At 38.3% G+C, this 24989-nt stretch overlaps 1 protein-coding gene across 6 annotated transcripts in view; it reads left to right on the top strand.

Moving 5' to 3' along the window:
* Positions 1–24989, top strand: part of LOC107316441 (uncharacterized) — a 297655-nt gene that overhangs the window by 170778 nt on the left and 101888 nt on the right. For all 6 annotated transcript variants that reach the window (XR_004307962.2, XR_014948400.1, XR_014948399.1 and 3 more), the window contains 2 exons: positions 3340–3522; positions 9169–9312. The gene's annotated coding sequence lies outside the window, so the exon portion shown is untranslated. The remainder of the gene's footprint in view (positions 1–3339; positions 3523–9168; positions 9313–24989) is intronic.

The raw sequence follows: 24989 nt of genomic DNA, 5'->3' as shown, positions 1-24989 counted from the left end.
GCAGATACTGATGGAGAACAGGTAGAATTAATAGCAAGGATAAATCTTTTAAATTTTTTTTAAATCTTTTTTTTTCTTCTCCTGGCTGGCCTTGCCTGTTTATCTGTAATTTTGCCTCATATCTGTTCCCTGCTTTATCAGTCCTGGACTGAAGGTGGTGGATTGAGGTGGAGGAGTAAACTTAAAGCTGTTTGCCGGAAAGAATGAAACTTAGACTTTCTCCCATTGTAGTGTTCCTTTCTCTTATAGCAAAGTGGACTTGCTGTGGGTTCCGTGCAGAATAGGTATTTGTCCAGGAGGGAAACTAAGATGTCGCTTTTTCAAGTTAGGACCTCCTGGACTTGTGTAATTGAATCAAATAGAGTAAATAAAGAGTAAATCTTCCTCGTGAGTTTTGAGCCTTCCCTTTTAACTTCTGTAAGAGTATTTTCAACAAGAACACAAATCTGTTTCTGGCTTCATAGGTAGTAGTACTCTGCCCTGCTGCCCCTCTTGTACCTAGCTGATACTTTGCTGCTCACATGCTAGTAATTGTAGATTATTGGTGTGCATGTCTTTCATTGGCATTTAGTTTATGCAGCTTACTTCATTTTATACTCCAGTGGAAATTACTGTTTTACTTTCAATGCTGCAGAACCTAAACTGTTCAAAAATTAGCATCTGCCCTGTCAGAAGAAATGACTGACATCTGTCTTCCCTGCTCATTGTGTTGTGGCTTGGGAAGTTTTCTGCTTGAGTACTTCAGATGTAGTGACAGTTGTTCAAGGCTGACAGATGCAGTTTCAAAAGATAAAATGAATCTGAGTTAGAACAGCGGTTGATAGGCACAGCAACGTGTGGGAAGAGAATTTCTAGTCGAATTTCAATGCTGCTAAAGTATAAAAAGTGTAGACCATATTTTTTGCATATCATAATAGGAAATTCAAGTGTTTTAAATTCAGGGTAAATACTTCTATAAGAATTGACTGTTAATTCTGGAAAAATGCATCAGTTCTGCATACTGATCTCCCAGCCTCGTTCCATTGGAACCAGCATCTTCTGGGGAGTTCCAGAGTTTTCTGCTGCTAGTAGAGTAACAAACTCCCTGCTTACCAGCCCCAGGCTCTGGTGGTTTGGATTTTTTTGCTTTATATTTGATCAAACTACATGGACTGTTTGGATGCTAAGACTACGGCTTTGAAAGATACAATACACTGAGCTTGCAGCTGCTTTCTGCTGGCAGCTGTGCTGTAGCAAAGGGTGGAGCCCTGGGTTTCACATTCATCCCATGCATCCCATGAGGAGGAGGTCAGTAGGATGCCAGAATTGGGGATAGAGTGGCGGAGCATGATGACAGCTAATTGACCTTCCCTCTGGTCTTTGAATTTTAGTTTCCTATAAAGAAAATGGTGATATTGATGCTTCCCAGCCTCACGGGGATGTTTTGAGAATAAACACATTGAAAGTGTATAAGACTCTTAGATACTATGCAGATGGGAGCCATAAAAGTCCTTCAGACAGAAAAACCTAAGCCTTAGCAGTTCTGTGACCTAGATCGAGCAGTTCTATTCCCATCACTAGAGCTGTCTGAGCTCAGCTCCCTCAACTGTGTAATTAGCTGGTCTCAAATTGCCCTAAACATTTCCAAAAGCCCTTGCAGCTCTTCCTTTTCCCTTAGGTATGGGTATGCCACTTTATTTCAGAGATCTACAGCATTTAGGTTATTTCCTGATCATACTTCAAGGTTAGTTTATACCTGGTTTCCTTTCTTCCTTGCAGTTGCTCTGTTGACACCGTTAAAACAAAATATTCCGCGTAGAAGCGTTTTCTCTTCCAGGGGGCAGCATTGAAGCTTCTCCAGTTAACTCCCATCTCTGTTTTAGATATGCAGAATTTCATCTGAGGGTGCGAAGGACTTCATGCAGCTCTAGATATGGATACTGAAAGATTATTCATGATCAAAGAACACTTTGCTGCAATAAACAGTCTCCATTATTTCTTATAATTATAGAAAATAGTGATGCACATTGCAGATGTTTCTTGTGCTTATTCCCTGTCAAGGGGAGGCACTAATTAAGGATTTTCCTCTCTTTTATACAGCACCGGTTCTGACTTGCTACCATTTGAAAAGTAGCATTGTTGCAGCTGAGCTACATTTATCTTATGTAGATGACTTTTGTTGTTGTTGTAGGCAGGTGAACGAATATAATTTGTTGCTTGGAATTTTGTCAAGTGGAGCCATTTATTGAATGGTTGTAATTCCCAAGTGGTGTTTGCAGAAAAGCTTTTTTTCTGCAGTTTCCTGTGTGGTGAAGCAGGGACATCCTTTGCCAGCACATTGATAGCAAAGCCAATTAATGTAATTGCGTGTTTGTTTGCAATGACGAGAGAGGGAAAAGAAGGGGACAAGAAATGCCAAGTGTGCCTCTTTTCATGTGATTTAGAGAGTTAAAAAAAATAAATCCAAAAACAAACAAACAAACAAAAAACTCTTCATTCCTACATACCACAATCACCCTTTTTTTTCTTATTTTAGCTTTGGAAATGGCTCCTTCTGTCTTTTGTTGCAGTGTTTTTGTGTAGTCTTTGCAGCAGGCGCGCTGCTGTGATGGGGCAAAGGGCTGCTGCTTGCAGTGGCTGTTTTGTTTGAGGGTCTGTGGAGAAGGTTTACCAAAGTGGGAGAGCTTCTGAAGACTACCGAGTGATACAGAGGTTTCAGGAGGACATTTGTCTTTTAACCAGTTGATAGCCATAGTTCTCTTCGCAGAGTTATTCTCTGCCGCTGTCAAACACAGCAAGCACAGCTCAGAATTTCTGTGACAGCAGTAAACAATAAGAAGGCAACATAAACCAAATCTGCATTTCACTGCAAGAATGGAGGCTGTTAAGACATGAAGTCTTAACTCCAGGCCTGGAGTTCTTCTGCTTTAGGATAGATAGAAGTAGAGCAATATGGTAAGGTTTGCCCTAATTTCTGCACCAGATAGGTTTTTTCTAGCAAAATTAACCATTTCTAATCCAAAGTATGTCCTCTAAAGACTCTTCATTCATCTTACACCTCCACACAAGTGAAAAAATCATTCACAAAACTGGAATGAATCAGTCTGAATCAGACCTCTTTCACAAATTCCTTTTATTTCTGAGTTTGAATTGCTTTTCTGATACTCCATGAAAATGAGAAACTCAGAATGCTCAGTTGGAAAGAAAAAGACTTCTTTGTTGGACTGAATTAGTTGTAAACGTTTATAAATCAGAATGAAACAGAGGAAGGCAATGGGCTGCAAAATAAAGACTAATAAGTGGCCTTTGTTCATAGTGAAAAATGGACTTATACAAATTTGTTTTGTTTCTCTCTTTCAGAAAGAATTAGTTACCATAGCAACTAAAACTTAGCATGACATATCCTTTGCTACTCTGCATCAACCAAGCACTTTTTAAGAGAGGAAAAAAGTCTTAATTAACCTCTGAAAGAATTAAAGAGACAAGGTATTTCTGCGCTGGAAAGAAACTGCACCCATACTCAGCTTTCCTCTGTATGATGAGGTTTGTATGAAGTCCCTGTTCTGTAACTAATGAAATTGGACGGGTGGAGGAGATGGTTTTGGTTTTCTCTAGAGGCCAGTGAGAAAATCTATGACCTGCCTAGTTGAAATTTTGTCTGAAGTAGACTGAAGTCAAGGTATGTGCAATACATGATCACTTTTAATGCTAGAAAATGCCTACAGCATTTTAGTAAATGCTGCACATTATGCGTGGCCATAAACAAGACACTCAGTTTAACGATCTGAAATCTGGATTGACTCGGGAACCAAGGATATGGGTCTTAACTTTTCTAGCCGTGTTACTATAGACATAAGAAATCTAATACTTTCCTGTTTTGGATACTGTTGCTATGAGCTATCTCTCCAGAATTCCCTTGGCCCTGATTCCCTGACTTGAAGTGGGTAGTGAATGAGATTTTCCACATTCTTATTGTCTCACATATAGCTAACACTGTCAAGAAAGCTGCTAACTCATGATATATTACAGGCTGACAGAATAGTCTCAAAGTATATGCTGCCCGAATGGACAGTTTAGTTTGTGAGGTTGACTTGGCATACGTGGGTGGTAGACATAATTAAATGGAAGAAAACTGCCTGTCTAGAATGCTATGCAGCACTAACCCAGTGTAGAAAAGGCCTGGCTGGATAATACATCCGATCCCTCCTCTAGATAAACTGGGCATAGGAAGAGGTATGTTCTTCCTGATAAAATCCCATAGGGCACAAGAAAAAAAGTCATTTGCTATGCCTGCTAGTTTATTTTCTGGGTTGTGGAAAACTAGCAATTAAACGTTCTACAGCTCTTAGGAATTATTTTCAGATAGTACTTATCTTTTTCATATTTACAACAAAACAGAAAAGCTTCTGGAAAATGTTTTTCTGGATCAGAACCAGTAGGAAGACTTTGAGCTAACTTTTCAAATGTATATGGTTTTATTTTGCTCCATTGATGATCCTGTTGGTTGTGGGTCACTATATGACCCTTCCCAAACATATTTAGGCAGCATCGTATCTTTTGTATGCGCTGTTTCCCCACACTGTGAAGGTGGATTTTCTTTCTTGCTTAAAATTACAGAGACAACAACATAGATTATTTTACTTTTTACTCTGAAAGCCGAGTTTGAATGAAGAGTCATTAAAAGGTTAATACCCTGTCTTACACTTTGAGAATACAAATTTTGCTGCCCCTGTCACCTTCACATTTGAATCCTAAATTCCAGCTGATGAGTAAACAAACTGGAGAATATCACACAGGGAACATTCATGTGCAAAATGAAATTCCTATTGTAGTACTTTGCCTCAAATGAAATATGCTTTGTAACTCTTCTTGTAGTGATTCCTGCTGAGTTCTGTCAGCGATGTACTGAAATGCAGTTGTCTCTCATCCTTCTGCTTAGCCCTAGAAGAATGTAATCCTTTTGATGAGACTCTGTGAAGTTTGTTGACAGAAAATACTAGTGATTATTGAATTATTCAATTCCTTGATTAGAAACTGGTCTTGTGCCATCAGTGATATGCTTGTTTGAAATTAAACAAGCTAAAAACCTAATGTTGAATTACTTTCAGCTAAGTTTTTTGAGTTATTTTGAATGTACACAGTTGAAACTGACATTTGCAATGAGACTATATAAAGAATCCTTGCTCTCTGTCTTCGTAGTCCTCCAAGGCTATCGTAGAAGGCATTTACACTCAGATAAACCTGCTTGAATCTATGTCCTATGTTGGGGCATTCAGCAAGTCAAATGATTAAGAGATAACCTCACATATTTCTCTGGAGTACTCTTAGTCCTGGCTAACGTGACTCTAAGGCATTGCAAGGCTTTGTGTACACACAGCTACTTAGAGCTGCTCTCTTCCCTCAGACATGTGCACAGCATCCTTGTTAAGAATCAAGATTATGTTTGTTTTACTTTCTCTTATCTGTGTGCAAGTAACCAACTCTGACATCAGTTTCTTTTAATCCACGTATTCTCTTGTCTAATCTTCTGGTGAAAAAAAAAAACATTTTAGGTTATTTTTTATAATTTTGTAGTTTAAGTGTTATATTAATTTGCACATCACTGTTGTCTAGGAGCTGAGGATAATGAGAGCTTAAAATGATGTTACTTGTATGACATGAAACATTCCTTAAATCCATTCCCATTAAATTGCAGTCTGTTGCCAGAGATGTTCACTTCAGGTACCGTATGCTTAGTGAAAACAGATGTATGTAATTCATTTTTTAGCTAAGGATCCTCTAGCGAAGGATCTCAGAAAAGCAAGAGAGAATCAAGATTTCCAGAGCTAGGGCTCGTTTGCTTGCTTGTTTCCAAGACTACAGGAACAAATCTTGGCTTTGCTTTGGGGGTTAATTTTTCTTGTGGCACACTTAGCTTTTCCACTTAGTCTGCATGGAGGTCACTCTAAAAGTAATGCCTCCTATTTATTTCCATGGAAACTACAACAGATGCAAAAAATACAATAATGCTGTTTGAGCGAATTTTTGGCCATGAAATGCTATTTTTCAGCATATTTACAACCATTAGCCGATTTGCATGAATGAGCTGAGCAAGATACTCTTCATTTTGTGATGTGACAGCTGTGTACGGCCATCCAGATTGCTGCTTGTCGTTCATGTCACCATCAGTACTACTGAAACACACCACCCACTGCCTCACTGTGCTCACATCTGCTGTTTGGTCTCCATAAACATGCAGCAAGCATAAAGGGTGCCATTTTTTCCACAGGGAGGAATTCTATTCCACACCTTTGCTTTCCATGCACTTTGGTGTCAGCCTGCCCCTCTGCTGCCATCTGTCACACGGCAACATGTAGCAGAATACTGGTGGGAGGTTCAGCCTGTACTGAGGTATACCAATATACCATCATTTGCCTCTGATGTGGGCCAACAGAATAAAATAGGAGGCAGCCCTTGCATTTTTTGGCTTACACAGTGAGCTTTATAAGTTTCATTTCAGATTGTTAAGACAGGTTGGAAAAAGTATTTCTGAAAATCATAATCTTAATATCTATATTTCAAGTGAAATTGGGCAGCTCTGTTGTCTTTGAATCAGATGGGCACACACGTGGTACAGCACTGATGAGATGTAGCTCTGAACTTAATTTCAGCTGTTTTAATGTAATGCTCTAAAGGGTGTGCCTGCAGGCTCCAAATCTCTCCCACATAGGTATTCAGTTTATCCTGTTCTAGCTGACATACTTACTCTTATTTTTGGTGCATGTCTCTATTACTGACAGCTCCCACAGTGTTATTGTGTTGCTTTTAGTATATTCAGCTAATGTTAACTCTGAGGGATGATTTTACTTGTGTGCTCCCATTACACTCTAGGTTCTTCATAGTAATAAGCAGGACAGAGGAGAACCATGGAGAAAAACAGTTAGAGGGCTTTTTTTTCCTCCTGGGATCCATTGAGCACAGTCAGGGAAGGACCATCTTGGAGTACACAAGTGATTTTCAGTGGCAGATAGGACTCTACATCAAGGAGCAGCATTAGAGGGGATTAAAGAAGTGGAAATGAAGATCGCAGAAGTTGTTTGTGAATCCTTATTTCTATTTTTACTTGCCTGGTTGCTGCTCCAGACTTAAAGCGTTAAATATGTTGGCCTGTATTCCAACACAAGTCCTTCTAGCTTAAATCCTTTTCATCTTTTTGGTTAGACACGAAGAGCAGTCACCAAAAGAGGTAAAGTTTGCACTAGCCCACCCCCAAGTACGGGGCAGTTTGTTGTTCTGTAGCGCTGCTCTTTAACAATGTGTCACTTGTTATCTCTATCAGTGAATGTTCAGGCCACCTCTCCTATTCAACAACTGAGCTCAAGTTTTGTCTTAGCATCAGAATGCAGAAAACATCTAGTCTTCAGTTTTTGTGTATCCTGGTGTAAAAGGGCTGCCATAGTCTTCTTACTGCAGCCAGTTACATCAGCTCAGTTATGTTAAAAGTGTTTTCTTTCGCACTTTATTCTGACAAGTTTCAAAGCTCATCTCTTATGTAAATGGACATTTTAAATATGTGCCTTTCAATTAATTTCATTTCAATATGGCTTACTCTTGAATTATAACATTTGTGATTTCGGCAAGGTTAAGCAACCTGATTAGCTGAGCATTTGTGTCTTTCACTGTTTTGAAGAATCTGAACCACTTGTTCCTTTATTTTTGAGAGAAAAAGATGGATTTTAACTTCAGTCTCATGCTTTAAGTGGGTGAACTGTTGTAGTGTTGTATTAACCTTTTTCCAGTTACATTATTTCTCAAGAATAACTATAATTTTTGTTAATCTTTAGCTTCTGCACATATCTATCTATTTCTACAACATATTTTTTCCTCTGAAAAATTTTAAATGCAAACCTATGTGGCAGCTCTCAGCTTAGACGAAATACAGCCATCTCCTCCTGCAGCTTTAGTACTCCTCCAAAATACTCTGCACAGGGAAGTTGTTTTACCTGATTTATTGACAAACAGGTTTACTGTAATCCTTCAAAACTGCAAATGCTTTGCCATGTGTTGCAAAGGGAATCCTGCATTTCTGGCTAACCTCCTTTAGTTGTCTTTTTATCTTCTGGCATACTCTGTGAGGGGTTGGTGTATTTTGTTTGGTGTTTTTGAGTTTTATTGCTGATAATGTATGGTGTTGAGGAATCACTCTGAGTCAGAAAGGGTGGCACAGGACAATTTCATTTAGAGTACAACTTGCAGCCAATTAATTTTATCAAATGCAACCTATGCAGAGTTTGTCAGACACAATTAACTGCCTTGGATGACACACAAGAAGTGTGTTTCTGTGAGGGATGTCAGTGTGACTCCATACATCTCTTTTACATAAGAAAGAAGGCCACGATTCTTCTTACTTCTTGTCTTTCCTTGGGCCTTTAGGCCTGTTCTACATACCTAAAATATATTTTCTTCATTATTTCTAGTTCTATGTAAATAAAAATTTGGCTTTGTTGGAAAAATATGTCAGTGAATTCTGATTGATTTTGATATCTTAAAAAAATTTTCAGCCTCTCTTTCCCAAACTCTGATTTATCTTCTTGTAAACCTTGTTAGTAATGACAGACTTGAGGTATGTACAGCACTCTCAGTTTGCTCCTTCTCTGTTGAAGAATTGTCTCCTGCCAGGTGAATACAATTGAAAACATTTGCATTCTCTATTTAGCCCAGCTGGAGTTTTCCCTGCCTGAAAAGAAAAAGGACTGCAATTCTTTTCTACAGATTTTTCAAGTAGAAGTCTGATGCTGACAGCTATTGGAATGAAAGCTTTGCAAGACAATGGCAGTAGCAAATAGGGAATTATGGTAAATGCTTGGCCATCAGGGCCTTCAGGGTATGCAACCGAATCTACAAAAAAGATTTTCCAACTCTGCTGAATGCCTCCTTAGTTGCCATACCGTTTACCATTTAGTCACAATGGCTTACCGTTAGACATCTTCAACAGCATTAAAAAAAACAAAGCAAGGTAAAAAGATAGAACTTTTAAATAAGAAAAGGTTTAAAGGTTTATATTCCTTAAAAATGTGCATAATTATTTACAAGCATGATGGTGAGATAATGAGTGGCAATCGATGGGATTGTTAGAAGTAACTAAGATAAAAGAACGACGGTTATTTTCTTTTAATGGACATGTTATGTTTGTATTATTTATTTTCTCAGTGCAATGGAGCGTGCAGCAGGAGGACATCAGCAAGACTGAAGCCTTGTGGATAAAGTTGTTGAAGCAATGCTTACCTTCTACCTTCATGAGAACTTGGTTTGCCCTTTCCTGATGTCTGAAATAGCACACTAGCAAAAGATCAAGTAAGTTTAATTTTATTTCATAATTTATTTCATGACTTTACTCACTGTTTCTTTAGTATTATATTTCTATGTAAGAGCAAAGCCATTTTTCTCCTTTAAGAGTAGGAAACTGCATTTTTTAAACCTCTATGAGTAGAGCAGTTCAAAAGGTGACTATTAAAGCAAAACCCAAGCCCCTGAGGAGTGAGGAGGAGTGTCCTTCTAACGATAGGTAAAGAGTAAGGTTAATTTATAGCTGCAGCACTTCTTCTCTAGTGCTGTAGGGAGAGTTTATGTTTGAGAACATGGAAGTCTTTTCCATGTTTGGAGGAGGTTGCTTTAGGTAGATGTATGTCTCTGAAGTTTGTGTTGTACAAATGGCTTTGGTAGTTAAAAGTAGTATACTCTTGCACAAAATGCGTGTTGCTGGTATGTGAAACAGCTCGCTTGAGCTGTGTGCCATCATCTTGGTGGCGTAGTAAGTTGCTCGTTTAACATTGTGTACACTGGTGTAATTTCAAACACTTGTGTATGGAAACTCAGTTATTGAAACTATAGCATTGGGACGCTTTGTGCACCTACATATTTCCTGACATGAGCCTTAAATGCACTGTGCGGTGGAGTTCTAGCTTGAGATCATTAAAAAATATTTCATAGTTGCAAATGTTTTTGTAAGATGTATTTGAAAAACAAGAAAACATCTGTGTTGGTGAAACATAATAGCCATTACATATCCTGCCTCAGCTCATTACAGTGAACTCTCAGACTAGTGTTCCTCAACAAATTAGGCATTTGAACACTTATTTCTTTTTTTTTTTATGAATTATTGGTCTGTAATATGGCTAGCAAATCACTGTATATTGAATTATCTCTGAATGTTCATGTGGAAACAAAGGCATTAAAGTGGGTGGAAGCAGGCTTTCTTTTCAAGATTCAGCATGGTGCCAGAACCTCCGTTGCCTGCTGCAGTGCTTTCAGCTCCCTCGGTGGGAAAGCTGCCCTCATTAACACAGCTTTGAGCCTGGAGAGAGCACAGAGTATTTTCAAACGGCGTCCACTGAATGGGGTTAGTTCATATAAATCAGTGGGTAGATCATAAAGTTCCTACTTCTTCTCAGTAATTAATGAAGCTAACTAGATTTTTCTGTGCATACCTTGTATTTCCTGGTATTTTAAGAGTCTGTGTTGACATATATTGAGTTTACTGCTCTCTGAGGGCTGGAATGGTACCACAGGCTCCTGCGGAGGCTGTGTTCCATCATGTAGGTGATGCCTCTTTGTGTTAAGGCAGGTAATAATGTGCCTACCCGATAATAATTAATCATTGGCTGATGATTATATTATGGAAAATTAAGTGACCTGATTGTGTGGCTTCTTCGAAGCAGCCTTACTGAATGCATGTCTTTCATTTTCTAACCTGAAATCCGCTTTCAAAAATGATTAGAAGGGTGTCTCAGATTTCCATGAAATCTTGCAATGGTTCTTTTTGTGAAAAAGTTAAAATTGCTTTGTATGTGAATGTAATACAAAGCAGCATGACCACCATCTGCTGCTTCCCAGCCTGGGGTGCACTTTCTTTCCCCCTGCCCTGCAGTCAGGTGATTCCTGCTGCGCTGGCTCTGGGGATGTTCCACAGGAACATGTGGTACCCAGAGACTGACGAGCCTGTGACGTGTTCACTCAGTAGTGAGGTAGCCAGCAGAATACAGGGGTTACTTGAGGTAAACCAACAATGCTTCCGTGTGTATTTGTTCAGCTTAGATTTAAGGGTGCTCTGCTTATGATTCCAGCATTTTGCTAGGAGAAGCTGATATGTACAGTTTGTTTGAATGATCTGATTTAAGAACTCAGAAAAGTTTAAAAGACAATGTTCTTAGGAGTCTGGATATTGATGTTAGGTTGCACAAGAAGGAAAGCTTTATTTGAAAGATCACTTGGAAGCATCACTTGCTAGCTGGCTTGTTTGTTTTTTTTTCCAGTGTAGAAATAGAGTTTCACACAATAATATTCTTTTAGTGTAAGTTAGTCTCCATGCCATGACTACCTCCCTGATATGCATGAGTTTATCTACTAATGACATTTCATGTTTCAAAGATGTATGGGACAAATGTAGATAAAGTAAGTTTGCAGTGTCTGAGTGTGACAGCTGGGTCTGGAACTGGGCCAGAACACACAGAACTTATGTAAAAAATAGTATTGCAACTTACCATACTCAGGCTTTGCCATCAGAAATCTTGCTATATGCTCATGTAGCTGGGGTTTCAAAACATTTATTGTTTTGAATTAACTAGAAAATTAACCATTATGGGAGAAACATGCTAAAATTTAGAAGCGTGATTAATCAATAAAATAGATAAATAAAAACTATTTATTATTATAAACTATTTATAAACTACTTCTGTCTGCTTAACCCGTTCACCTTTCCTGCATATGCAGTGACCATCTGCCTTTTGTTCCCTTGTGGTTCAAATGGAAATTTCTGTAAGGAAACACAACATAAGCTTTTTGTTGTTCATTTTGGCAGGTAACCTGACAGACCAGTGTAGTGCAGCAAAATTGGTCCATGACATCACATATACAATGTGGAAATGAAGGATAATTTATCACAAGCTTTTCCCTTGTTTACTTTATTTAGAAGGCTTTTGATAATGTGTGCTGAACTTAAATTGAAATTATAAAGCTCTTTTTTGTAAATCCCTTTTTAAAAATTATTTTTATTTATTTATTTATTAGCAGTGTGACTAGCACAGTTGAATATTCATATAAACTTTATTAGCTTAAGAGGTACAGTACAATACTACACTAGGCAGGAACCTTATGTGTATTTACCATATTGAAGGGACGTTGTCTGAGAAATATGGTGTATAATTTTTCCTTAAATCATCTTGTGGCACATTCAAACAGATAAGGCACAACTTCAAGTACAGTTTGACTTTTTGACAGTAAAATCAAACTCATTACTGAAGCTCAAATCAAACTCATTACCAAAGCTCATTTCTTTCTTCAAAAAATGCATACATGAACTCTTAGCACCTTTAACAAGCTGGAAGATCATCAAATCTGTTTGGTCAATAACTCTCAACTTCAAACAGTCATTTCATTGCAGTCATTTCTTTCAGTGCTGTGAATGATGTGCCTCCTGTAAAACTGATTAGCATGATCACAAATCTTCTCTTAACAGTGAGGCATATGGTATGTTTTGTAGTTACACATTTCTTGCTATTTGCTCTTTGGCACAGTTTTAAAATTCGTTCAATATAGCATTATGTCTGGAAGTATAGAGAATTTATTGGCTAAAGTACAGTAAGTGTGTTTAGTAGAACTTGTTTTTAAGGCAGTGATAAGGAAGATGGTGTAGCACTCAGTCTCATCGTTTTAACATGCGGACCCTCTTATGGACAGGCTTGAAAAGTGAGCCCGTGTGAATCTAATGAGGTTCAACAAGACACTAGTACTGACAGTGAGAAGAACACACAGCAGCCCTATGAATGAGGACCTGGGGGTCCTCATGGATGAAAAGCTGGACATGAGCCATCAGTGTGCTCTTGAAGCCTGGAATGCCAACAGTGTCCTGGGCTGCATCAACAGAGGGCTGGCAGCAGGATGAGGGAGGAGATTGTCCCCATCTGCTCTGCTCTCATGAGCCCCCATCTGAAGTACTGCATCCAGGCCTGGGTCCCCAGCACAGGAGGGATGTGGAGGTGTTAACGCAGATGGAGAGGAGGGCTGTGAAGATGGTCAGAGGGCTGGAGCACCTCTCTTAGGAAGAAAAGTTGAAGGAGCTGAGTTTCTTCAGTATGGAGAAGGCAATGTATCTGGAATCGCAGAATCATAGGATTTGGAATGGACATCTGGAGATCATCTAGTACAGCCCCTTTGTTAAAGCAGGTTTCCTACAGTAGGTTGCACAGGAAAGCATCCAGGTGGGTTTTCAGTATCTCCAGGGAAGGAGACTGCTCAGCCTCTCTGGGCTGACTGTTCAATGCACCATCACCCTCAACGTAAGGAAGTTCTTTCTAGTGTTCATATTTTACTTCCTATGTTTCAGTTTACAGCTTTTGCCCTTTGTTCTGTTGCTGGGCTCATCCATTTGACACCCATCTTTTAGATATTTGTCAGCATTTGTAAGATCTACTCTCAGCCTTCTCGTCTCCAGGCTGAACAGCCCCAGGTCTCTCAGTCTTTCCTCATAAGGGGAACACGCGAGGCCCCTCATCACATTTGTGGCTCTCTGCTGGACTTTCTCTAGAAGATCCTTGTCTGTCTTGATTTGGGGAACCCGGAACTGGACTCAGAGCTCCAGATGTGGCCTCACCAACACAGAGTAGATGCGGAACAGAACTTGCAATGACCTGCTAGCCACTGACTTTAATGCATCCCCAGAGACGACTGGCCTTGGAACAGGTATTACAGATTAAGGAAAGAAAGGAAAATAGAAATTTTCTTAGAGTTTCAACTCAGATTAAGAGAAATAAATAATCAGCACCGGTCTTCTTTCCCTCCAGCAAGAAATCATCTTTTAATTAAGTCCAAAAGCTCTTTTTAAGAAGCTTTTTCTCACTGGCCTTGTATTGATGACCTCTTCCCTAATTTTACAGTGGTTCATTTTTAATAGGAAGAAGCTGAACTCCATCAGGAATTATAAAAGGTAGATTTTTTTCTATGTATGAGAGGTGGAAGGTTGCTACAGAGTCATGCCTTCACTAGAAAGTCCGATAAAAGGTTTACCTTGTACTCATACAAGAGAATGATTGAGAATGCCCATTATTATTTTTAGTCAAGGAAAAAAAATGTTTACATTTAAATGGGTTGGTTTTAGGGATTTGTTTGTTTTAATCTCTTACCCTTGAATGTTGTCATAAACAGCCAGTCAACAAACTGTTAGAGGGGAAATGGAAACTTGACTAGCAGTGCAGCTGGATCTAAAGCATCTTCAGAAAGTCATCTTTAAACAAGACTGGTAACCAGGAAGCTGGTGACATAGGGGAGCAAAAACAAAGAAGGAAAAGCTAGATGTAATAAATGAGAGAGTAATCATATTGTCCTTACTTCAAGCCAATACTTGGACTGACACAGAAACTAGAATGCTGTTTTAATTAATCAACAAAAAGACACAAATTGAGAGGGAATATGATTGCATGAGCAAGGTTTATGTCAAGAACTGCTTGTGGCTGCTGATTTCTGAGGATAGTTTTCTGGAAAGACCCCATGTTGAGCTGTGTTTGCTTTTATTGAAGATTAGAGGCTACTGCAATTGATTACGTCCACAAATTGTACTTTACAGCATCCTAACACTTGGAATCAAACATCAGAACACTTCAAGGGTCTGAGGGGCTGAGCTGGAGGGTAGGCATGAGAATACAGTTCCTCTGATCTCTGTACTTCTGTTGATTTACTTCACCCAGGGAACTTTTAACTGGCTTATGCTGTCTGCAGCACTCTGTTAAGTACTCTTGCTATAGCTGCACTACTGACAGAGAAGAACTTCTGATCATTCCCTCGGCTGTATTTTCCCTTTGTCTAAAGTGGAAATCATAAAGGTTGACGAGTATACTTCTATTTTTTGTGTGAAGAACTTCCTTACAAAAAAAATTAGATGGCAGGAGATCAGTTCCCTGCTTTACTGTTGCTAGTGGAATGATCAGCCGGCATTACAATTGTTTTTTGTCATCCTTACCATCATTAGGTGATGGGAACTTTCTGGTACTGCAGTCTGCTAAATGATTCTTTTAATAATAGCCTACAGCTTTTTGGACCCAAGTTATGCACTGTTTTGTGTGAGATTATTTGGTCAACAGCATGAATGAAGATGTATTATTAGCTCTTAGTTGCATAAGGACCTTCCCCTGTTTATATACTTTTGTGAATGTTTTGAGTTATGTAGTTTAGACAAAAATAGGCTCTAGGGCTCTAGGGCAAAAGCAGTTCTGAAATACGTTAATTTCAATTGAGGACAAGGAAAGATGGAAGCAACATGCATGTGCTCCTGTACAATGCAGGAATAAAAGAAGCCTCTTGTATCTCTGATAAAATATTGAGAATCTTGCATGCTTTCCTCATCAACTTAAGGAAATCATTATTTAGATAGGAGAGAGTGGTGGTTCAGTTTTCTAAAGTTTGTAGTTGACTCAAAAGCCATGTGCTACAGAGCCAATAGTGCCTGTTATGGTAGATCTTAATTGTTAGTCCTGGTAGTAATGCTCTGAATTCCTGTGTGTTTTTCATACACTGCTGTTGGTTTCGGAGGTTATTGGTTAAACATTCCCCTTAGGTTCTGGGCAGAGAGGACAAAATCCTGATTAAAACCAGAGAAATGACTATTGAAGATGCTTCTGCATGTCTTTGCTAGCACAAAAGCTGATATGAATCTGTCGCTTCTGTCTAATTTGAAAAATCTATACTTGCTGGGCCATCAGCCAGGGACTCTGAGATCTCAGAGTAATTTTGCAACTTGATGTACAGTAGACAACATTAATACCCACTGCTTGACTGCTTGTTTAATAAAAAGTGCATTTCCCAACCTGCTACTTCAGCTCTTCTAACCCCACTGGAAAACTGGCAAGATCAGCATTATTTAATCACAGCTACTCACACACACACACACACACACACACACACACACACACACAAAAGTGTATTTTGTAGTGGTAGGCATTTATATGTATTGACAGAAATATATCTTTAACAATTAAGGGCTGTTTTAATCTTGAAGTAATTCTTGAGAGCTGCCATATTATCTGTCTGTACTTGTTTTGAAGTACAGACTAACTAAAGCTGTCTGGTCAACTGGCACTGTCTGTACTAAGGTAGCTGTCTTCTACACTTTTGTGATCGCTTGACTTTCCTTCTATCCCATACTTGCAAAATTACCAATAAAATCCAAGTTAAATTTGAAAAAGTCTTCAAAATATAACCCAAATTTCTGGACAAGTTATTCATTTATTTACTTTAAATTTGACTTTGTAATGTAAAATAACTTTTCCAAGCATTTGAATAGGTATATGTTGTGTGCATTGTGTGGGTTTTTCCCCCTTTATTTCATTGTAACACCAGGTAATTAGGAGAGAAACTCCATTGCCTCATTTTTCTGATAGGTGTTTCCAAAACATTTAGTAATAAGTTTTCTAGAACTGAAATGCATGGAGCTGTGGGTAGATTGCCAGATGGTCATTTCTTGGCCTCACCACTTCACAAATACTTTCTAGTGCAGGTGGAGAGGTGCTAGGTGCCACCTTTTCAAGTGAGCTTTCACAGTGCTTGGGTATTAGTGTTTCTTCCAGAGCATCCAGGTATTCACCCAACTTCATTTCTTATGGTGCTTCCTATTTTTAAAGAATATTTGGATAATTACATAAAACGTGTGTGCTTCAGGCTGTAAAGGATAGAAAAAATGTCTGTGAAGTACTTAATCGTTAATACTATTTTGACATAGTTTAAAAAAAACAGCACCCACAAAAATAAAAAACTTCAACTTTCCTATGTTTTCTAGAATTGGAAACTACAACTAGTGAATGAAGTAATACTTGAACAATTCTCTTTTTACAGATATGAATTCAGCTTTCTGGTTATGTTAAAAATAAGTCAACCACGCACTGTAAATATGTTCTTTGCTGAGTTCTGTGGGTAAAATTCTTCCCAAGTTAGATGAGACAAGATTTGCATGATTTCAATGGGTGATTCTGCTTCTCACATGGTCCTGGAAATTACACTTAGTCAGTATGTCTGTGCAAGTTCTAAATCTATTCATCAGTTTGACTGAGAGGAAGTTGCCCTATATTAAATGTTATCTGGATACACATAGAGACATTTCCTATCAGAGGAAGAAGCTAAGTAATTGCTTAGCTTGGTTGGCTGCCTGATCAGATGGGAAGATGTACTGGGGGGTATTGCTAGGGTGAGTAGTCTTGGTAGGTGCATGTCCGCATCACTGCATTCCTAGTGAGGTGTATTTCCCCAAACATGCAGTGTGCTTTGCTAAAAGTAGCTCATCTAACTAATACAGTTTTTTCCCCTGTATATTATTTTTAATGAACACAAACCACCGTATCCCTTCAAGCTTCAGTAAAGGTGTGTACATCCTCTGTCTCAGCATTTTTATGTAGATGTGTGCATTGGCTTTGCTGTATCTGCAGAAAGAAAGCTTTTCATAGAGCAAGTATGGACATGTGTCATACTCCAAAAAGATGAAAAGAACTGGGTGAATAGCATACTTGTCACTTACACTGCATAGAATAAATTATGTCACGATAAGCAAAATGAAGAATTAATTGGGATGCAACATACATGCCATCCCCCCAAAAAATTTCTCATCACTTTGTGTCTTAAAGCATCTAACTTAGTAGCTTTCTATATAAAAACACTTCACTAGGAAGTATACCTCCTCACCAGCAATCAACAACAACCTGCATGCTATGCTTGTAAGAAAAAATTAGATAAAATATATATCTGCATAGCCATCTCTCTGCTGCCATCTGTCGCACAGCAATAAATTGTAATGAAATACTGACGGGAAGGTTCAACCTCTGCTGTCATACTGCGAGAAACACTCAAAGTCAGACATTTGTGGTGAGGCAAGGATCTTAGCGATAGCAGCAAAGGTTATCCATTATTGCAATGGGCGCACAGCCCCTGTTGGCAAGGGAGAAACTGTGCCCCGGTCAGCAAAATCTATTCTGCAACTTCAAACCTGATGCAGGGGATGCTCTTGTGATTCTCACTCATTGATTGAGCATCTCAGCCTCACAATGTCCCCGGTGCTGCAGCTGTGATATATTCCACATAAGGCAGTCACCATCCTGTGGAAGGAAAACGCTCACAGAACTTACCAAACACCTCACTTAAGTAATATATGGAGGATGTTGGCTCCACGAAGGAGGGTTAGAAATTCAATGAAGGCCTGCACTACATACAGAAAATACACTGCAAAAATACAATTTACCTCTCACAATGCTGCTAACATATCCACCTTTGATGCTGTGGGCCAGAAGAGGAGGCATTGCTTTCAGAGTAGCCCTCTTATTTTCTTCTACAATTGTCCAAATTTATTTAAATCAAAATGTATCTAAATTAAATCTACCAAAAAAGAAAGCCACCTACTAAAATGTGTGGTGTAGTTTACAACTCACCGACAGTATGGTGTCAAAACAAATTACCAGTGTTAATTCTGAGCAGTTCACTTATTTGCATGTTGCGATATTTGGAGATGACTCAATTAGCTTTTTTTGCACAGGAAATTCGTTGTTGATCTGCAGCAACCTCAGAGTGCTCATCTCTATTAACAAATCTGTGTTTGTACTGTACTACCGCTGTGCGTGCTGCCATTAGGGAAACTCTGAACTGCCTTCTGGTAGGGATGATTAATCCAACTGATGGCTCCTTGGATGGCTCAGTTATTAATTGAGACTGAGTTGCAGTGCAGAAAAAAAAGAGTACTATAAACTTTTTAAAATGTATTTGTTTTTTTTAACCACATCACTACTGACTGCAGTTAATAGGGAAGGAAGAGGAAGCAGTTGAGATAGCTTCACTGCATATACACACGTGTAGTCTTTCCCTTATATCTTTCCTTCCTTGGAAGACTGAAGGCAAAAAGCAAAGGCTGTGTAATAGCCAGGAACATGGCTCAAGGCAGACAGACCTTAGAAACAAAAACTTGCTGAGCTGTAACAATCGCTGTACCCAGCTCTGATGAAAAATCAGATGTTACTGAATGTTTTTAGATTTAGCAGTAGTGATTCTATATAGCACTTGTAATACGTAGGAACTTTTGGAAGATTATTAACAATAACATGAATGGATCAAGGTTATGGGAATTTTTGTCCAAACAGCTTCCCAGGCCTATAGTTACAGTTAGTCCAAGTAATGCTGACATGCTTAAAGTAAAAACTGTTAGTTGCTTTCTTTCTTTTGTGAAGTTGCTTTTGAACTTAATAGTGGTGAGTATAACAACATCAATTTCCTGATCTGTTCCTTCTTCTCTGCAAGCGGTCTGACAGTAATTTAAGTGAATCTACAAGCTTATTGTGATACTTTATGCTTTCTAATGCATGACAAGTATATTGCATAATGTCCAGTGTTTCATACTAGTGCTCAGTTTAAGCTTTTCTCCAGAAAAATAAGTGCTTGAATGTATGTTTACAACAACAGTGAAAAGGTTGGTGCTATTTAACCTGGTGATTACTTTCTTTATACGTACCGAATGAGTCAGAACTACAGACTTTTTGCCTCTAGTTTTGCCAAGAAGAGTCAGTATAATCTCACTGAATGGCAAATATAGTTAATATTGTTAAATGTGCGTGTATGCGAGGCTGTAATAGAAGGGGTGTACAGAAACATACACAAGGGAAGATGGAAAGGATTCCAGGAGTGTGGAAACCCATAAGGGCAGCAAGTGCAAATGCAGAGGTTGTCTCACAGTTAAATCCTCTTTTCTGTGTGTGGAAGAAGAAAACATAATTCTGCCTACTGTCCATACAGAGCAGCTATGCCCAAAGAGCTGTCAATGTGCTCAGACCATTTTCCTGAGGAACATAAATAACAAATCAATTTTCCTTCCACGCATTATCTTGAATTGCAGTAGAATTCTTGAGAAAGATAGAAAAAAGCTGAACTGTGCCATACAAACTGGGAGTCTGAAGCCAGGCTCAATTTTACTGGACTGTGATTTTTTTTCTCTCAAATTCCTTGCTTTAAGCACAAGATCAAGTTTACATTTATCACTGATATTAGTGTGAGCAGGTCCCTAATCTCGTTAATGGCATATTGATCTGGCCTTGTGTATATACATATATAATCTTTTTTGTGGATTTTTTTTCTTCAAACTAGAATTGTTCCTTTGTCAGCAAGGTCTTAAATGTATCCACTAATGAAAATATGGAAACTGGAAACATCTAAATTATAGCAGCTACTCTTCATGTTCTAAACTGTATTTTACTTAGTTAAGCTTAATGGATGTTCCTTAAAGCTATTACTTTCTTGGCTCCCCATGCGTCTCATTTGTCTTAAGCTAGCTAAATCAATTATGCATGTCTTCATCTTTGACATAATCTATGAAGTTACTGTTTCCCCAGGTACAGCATATTTGTCTTCATTTCTTAAAGATTATACCTAAGTTTTCTATTATCCCTAGTTCTCAAAATTTGTATTTAACTGTCTTTTACCTCTCTATATTTTCCTCTGACCTCACTTTGAGTGATGCATGTCTGCCTTTCCATTGCAGAGTGACATAACTGTAAACATATTTACATTTCATTCAATATGCATATTCATATGTTTCACTTGACCTAAGCTCCTTGCCTGTCAGGATATCTGTAAGGAAGCTTTAGCAAAGAGATGCCAACATATTTGGCCGTTTTTCCTTCTGCTAAAAAAAAAATGAAAGCTGCATTTTTTAGGTCCTAATTGTGCAGTTTATGAGACATTAAAATCAGATACTCCAGTAGTATTTATTATTATTTTTATTGAAAGACTAATTTCTTGTCTGTAGCTCATTTCTCCTGCCCTTTTGACACTGGCAGTCTTACTATTAGCATCAAGCTTGGTACCTGAGCATGACTATTGGAGTAAAATTGGCACTAAATAATGATCCCTAAACACAGCTGGGACATGGGGTACCTGTTGTGTGAGGCTTTGAAGTGGTGGTGTCCAGAGGGGACATGGATAAGCCCCTTGGTTAACATGGGTGTAGAGGTTGCTCCTGGATCATGCTGCTCATGGTGGCTTGTGCTGTTGTTGATACACCTTGATGAAGCTCTTGAACAAGCTTTCAGCCAAATCCAGGGTTTGGACAAGTGAAGATCTGCATCCTTAGCCCTTTCCCTGATGTTTTTGACACTGCTTGTGACACCAATGGCCTCTTTTTGCCCTGGTACTGAGGCCTTATAAGATTATGTATAGCTGTGATGTGGCAAAACTTCTGCCAAAGCCTGCTAACGGTAGGGGCAACGTAGCTTATTTTGTTCCTCTTCTTGGGAGCAAATTAAACACTTACCTGTGCAAACTCGGTCTGATATGAGCTGAACAATGCCTCAGTCCACTGATTAAAGAAAATAGCTGAAGTTCTGTCTTGCTGCCAGAGCTGAGAAAGACATGATTCTTCTTTAAGCTGTTAGCAGAAATTGAAAAAGGCATGATCATGTTTTGAGTAGAGATGTGATTTTACTGTAAACAAATACTTTGCCAACACATAACCTCATAATAGAGTAATAATTTTAAAACAGCTGTCTTTTGCTCAGCATTATCCCTTTATCAATGTTAAATAATTCTCCTTGTTAAGAAATGCCTTAGGTTTTATGCTATTATATACAGTGAGTTTTGGTAACGGTAGCCTGCCAGTGCTGTTGGCTAAAGTATGTAATCAGATCTCTTTACTCTTATTAGAAGTATTCGTCTGTTTGGTATGGAGTCAGTATATTAGCCTTCCCATTCACATGAAAACGATTAGTCCTAGGAGCTCTTTGACATTTGATTAATGATGAGTGAATCTTCCTTAAAAAGATGTTGAAATTACTTCAATGGATCCTTAATGATATTTGAAAAGTTTTGATTAACACTCCTTTTGGGACAGGTTGGGAAGTACTTGGCAACATTTCTCTCTAAAACAGAAAAAGAAAAATAACGCTTGAAGATGTTACCGGTGATTTTTTTTTTTACTTGACTCTTGACTTCTTTTGGTCAGGATAGCCCTACTAGAACTGCTTTACTTTTTTCCCCATGATTTTGAGGTCTACCAGAAGAGCACCTCAGCTTTTCCTTTGTGTTGCAATTGTTTTGTGCAGAATTCATGGCAAAGATTAAATTTAAAATGAGGAACTGTGAAAGTTAAATTTTAATTGTCTCCTTAATTGACAAAGTCCAGGTTTCTTTGCTGTTGCTGAGGATGTGTCATTGGAGTTAATTGAAAACATGTCCTAAGAGATATGAATGACCTGCTGGGTGTCTTTAGTTCCTGTATTTGCAATGACAGCTGAAGGTGTTAGTGATGGCTTAGACCAAACTGATCCACCCGAAAAGTAATTACAGTAATCTGTATCTGCATTTCCTTTAGTGTTGCTCTCTCCTTTTCTGTGCAACACCTTGGAATCCACGTCTGTCTCTAGAACTGCTAGTAAGTGGTAAACTATAAACGGCTTTTGATGACCAGAAATTATTATTTTTTTCCTATTCTCAGACAGAGATTTAAACATCAAATGCATGTAAGAATGTTGGAAAGGTAAAAGTAGTCCAACTAAATTGAACAGCAATGCTCGCTACGTTGGTAGGTTCTAGCTTTCAGGTGAAGTCTAAACTAAACCATGTACTGTGCCATTGCATTATCACTCCTGTATATTAGAATGTGATCCTTAAAGAGGTATTGGAAAAGTAACGGATATGAGCTAGGCATCACAGCTGTATTTTTTTTGTGTAATGTCAGGCAAGTGGGGGTACAATCAGCAATTAAGTGGGGGATCCTCCTGAAGTTGAAATTCATAGGAAACAACTTGTGTTTGTGATCCGGCCTATAGGAGAGGGCTTAAGTACGAAGGATTTCACATGTGTACATCAAAACCTTTATTGCCTAAAAAAAAAGTTCTGTCAGCCAAAAACCTGCCTGTCTTATTTTTTAAACTTGGTAAAAAATTCATTAACAGTTCTGTATGGAAGAATCCCATTCCTTTATTTAGATCTCTGGTGGGCAGAGGTTGCCTGAGTCATCTCACTGGGTTTAAATATAGCCACTGCTTTTGGAGTCCCTCCAGGCTTACAGGAATTATTGGAAATCAATTCTGAATCTTCAGATGACTCTCTTAATTTGTACTCTAAAGATTCTTTTTTTTTTTTTTTTTTAATCAAGGGCTTTCTAATTCATGATGGGAGAGGGAAAGGATTGCATCTGTCTTGCGAGAGAAACTAATATAGGAACATTTGCAGCTGTTACTAATAGGTCGTCGTGATACTGATAGCTATTCATGTGCTATTATCTGTATTTTTCTTCTTACTACTGTTTGACAGACTCTTGTACCAGAATTTGGTGTGGGGTATCTCAGATCTCGTACTTCTCAGTTACTCAGATTTTCATTTTTCCCTCATTTCATAGGAATGTTTGTTGGATTAGGAGGAAACCAAGCAAATCATAGGAAATGAAGCGCTTCTGTCTTTGCAGGTTCAAAGTAACTCCTTTAGTGACAAGGACACATTTATTTCTCAAGAACAAAATAAGATCAAATTTGTGACCTATTCCAGGGGTGTTCTTGGGAGCTATAGGTACACTGGGTCTCTCTGCCAGATAAATCTCAGTAGGGTGTACATGGATTCTGGTGAAAAATGTGAGGGCTTCAGGAATGGGTTTTGTTGGAAATGCAGGATTTGTGTCAGGATCTTGATGTTCCCTGTCCCTGTGCTTTAAACTGCATCGTGGCCTTATTGCACACTGGAAGTCAGGAGTTTCTGAGCAGCATACAGCCGGGCAAATCTGACTGTTAGCATGACATTTAACTATTGCTTTCAACTCACTGCTGTTGCAGTCTCAGTCTCTCAAATTTACAGGACAGTGTACTTTGTTAATTCAACTTCATTTCGTGAGCTGCTTCAATATCTTATGGCTAAGCATGACCTGGGTGTTAGGAGTTGAGTGAACGCTTGTAACTGCCCTAAAAAGAGAAATTACTTATAAACTTGAAGTTAAATACAAAATACCTTCTAGATGGTCGATATGAAGATGATTGGTGGTCCAAGTGGAGCTTAATCTTGTACATTGTGGAAATGAATAGCTGCTTGATGTTTTCCCCAAAACAGACTCTGGATCATGTAGTTGTTTGTTGAAAACTCCCAAAACTTCTGTTTTTGTTCTGTTGTTGAGGTTTTTAGTTCAATTCCTCTCATTTGTGGTGTCTCAGGAAAAATATCCTTAAAGAAGCCTTCATTAGCAGTGTTTTGTAACTATACAGATATAAGTTTATGATGGCAGCACGTCTGATTTAGGGTACCAGGGGCAGGAGTTACAAAACTGGACCACAATTTGTTAGAGACCTATGAGAATATCTTATTGATGAATAACTTTACATTTCAATTCCAATTACAAACTATCTGACATAATTGATAAAAATACTGAGCTCTGTTAGCATACTGCAGTACAATCAGGGTAGTTACTCTAAACAACAAATAGAGAAAAAGATTCTTATATTTTTATTGTAATAGTGACATGGCTGCAGATTCTCTACCGCATCTGTTTTAAATACAATCACATTAATCTAGCATGTAATTGCAAGAGAGTATATTGTAATATAATATGTTGCTAATAGCGATAGTAAAATATTAACAGCATAACAAAATCAGAAACAGTATATATATATATTAAATTAAACTTTTTCCCCTAGGTATTAATTTACTCGGTCAAATAGTGCTTTGTAAGAAAGAATGCACTATGAGAAAATCAGATGTGGTTTCATCTTGCACTAAGGATTGATTGATTGATATAATTTTTTATTTTATTTACTTTGAATTAACTGGTATTCTATGTGTTATTTATATGACTATGACTAACGAAATAGAATCATAGGAACATAGAATTGTTTGAGTTGGAAGGAACCCTTAAGGGCCATTTAGTCTAACTCCCTTGCAATGATGAGGGACACCTTTGGTAGATCAGGTGCTCAGAGCCCCATTCAGCATGACCTTGTATGTGTGATTACTTGTTTTAATTAAGTCTTCAAAACACCCTC

The sequence above is a fragment of the Coturnix japonica genome, chromosome 7, assembly GCF_054131305.1.
Source record: "Coturnix japonica strain WE chromosome 7, WE-NBRP24, whole genome shotgun sequence".
NCBI classification, from domain to species: domain Eukaryota; kingdom Metazoa; phylum Chordata; class Aves; order Galliformes; family Phasianidae; genus Coturnix; species Coturnix japonica.
Note: the sequence above shows the minus strand (reverse complement) of the source record. Positions and strands in the feature narration are given on the sequence as shown.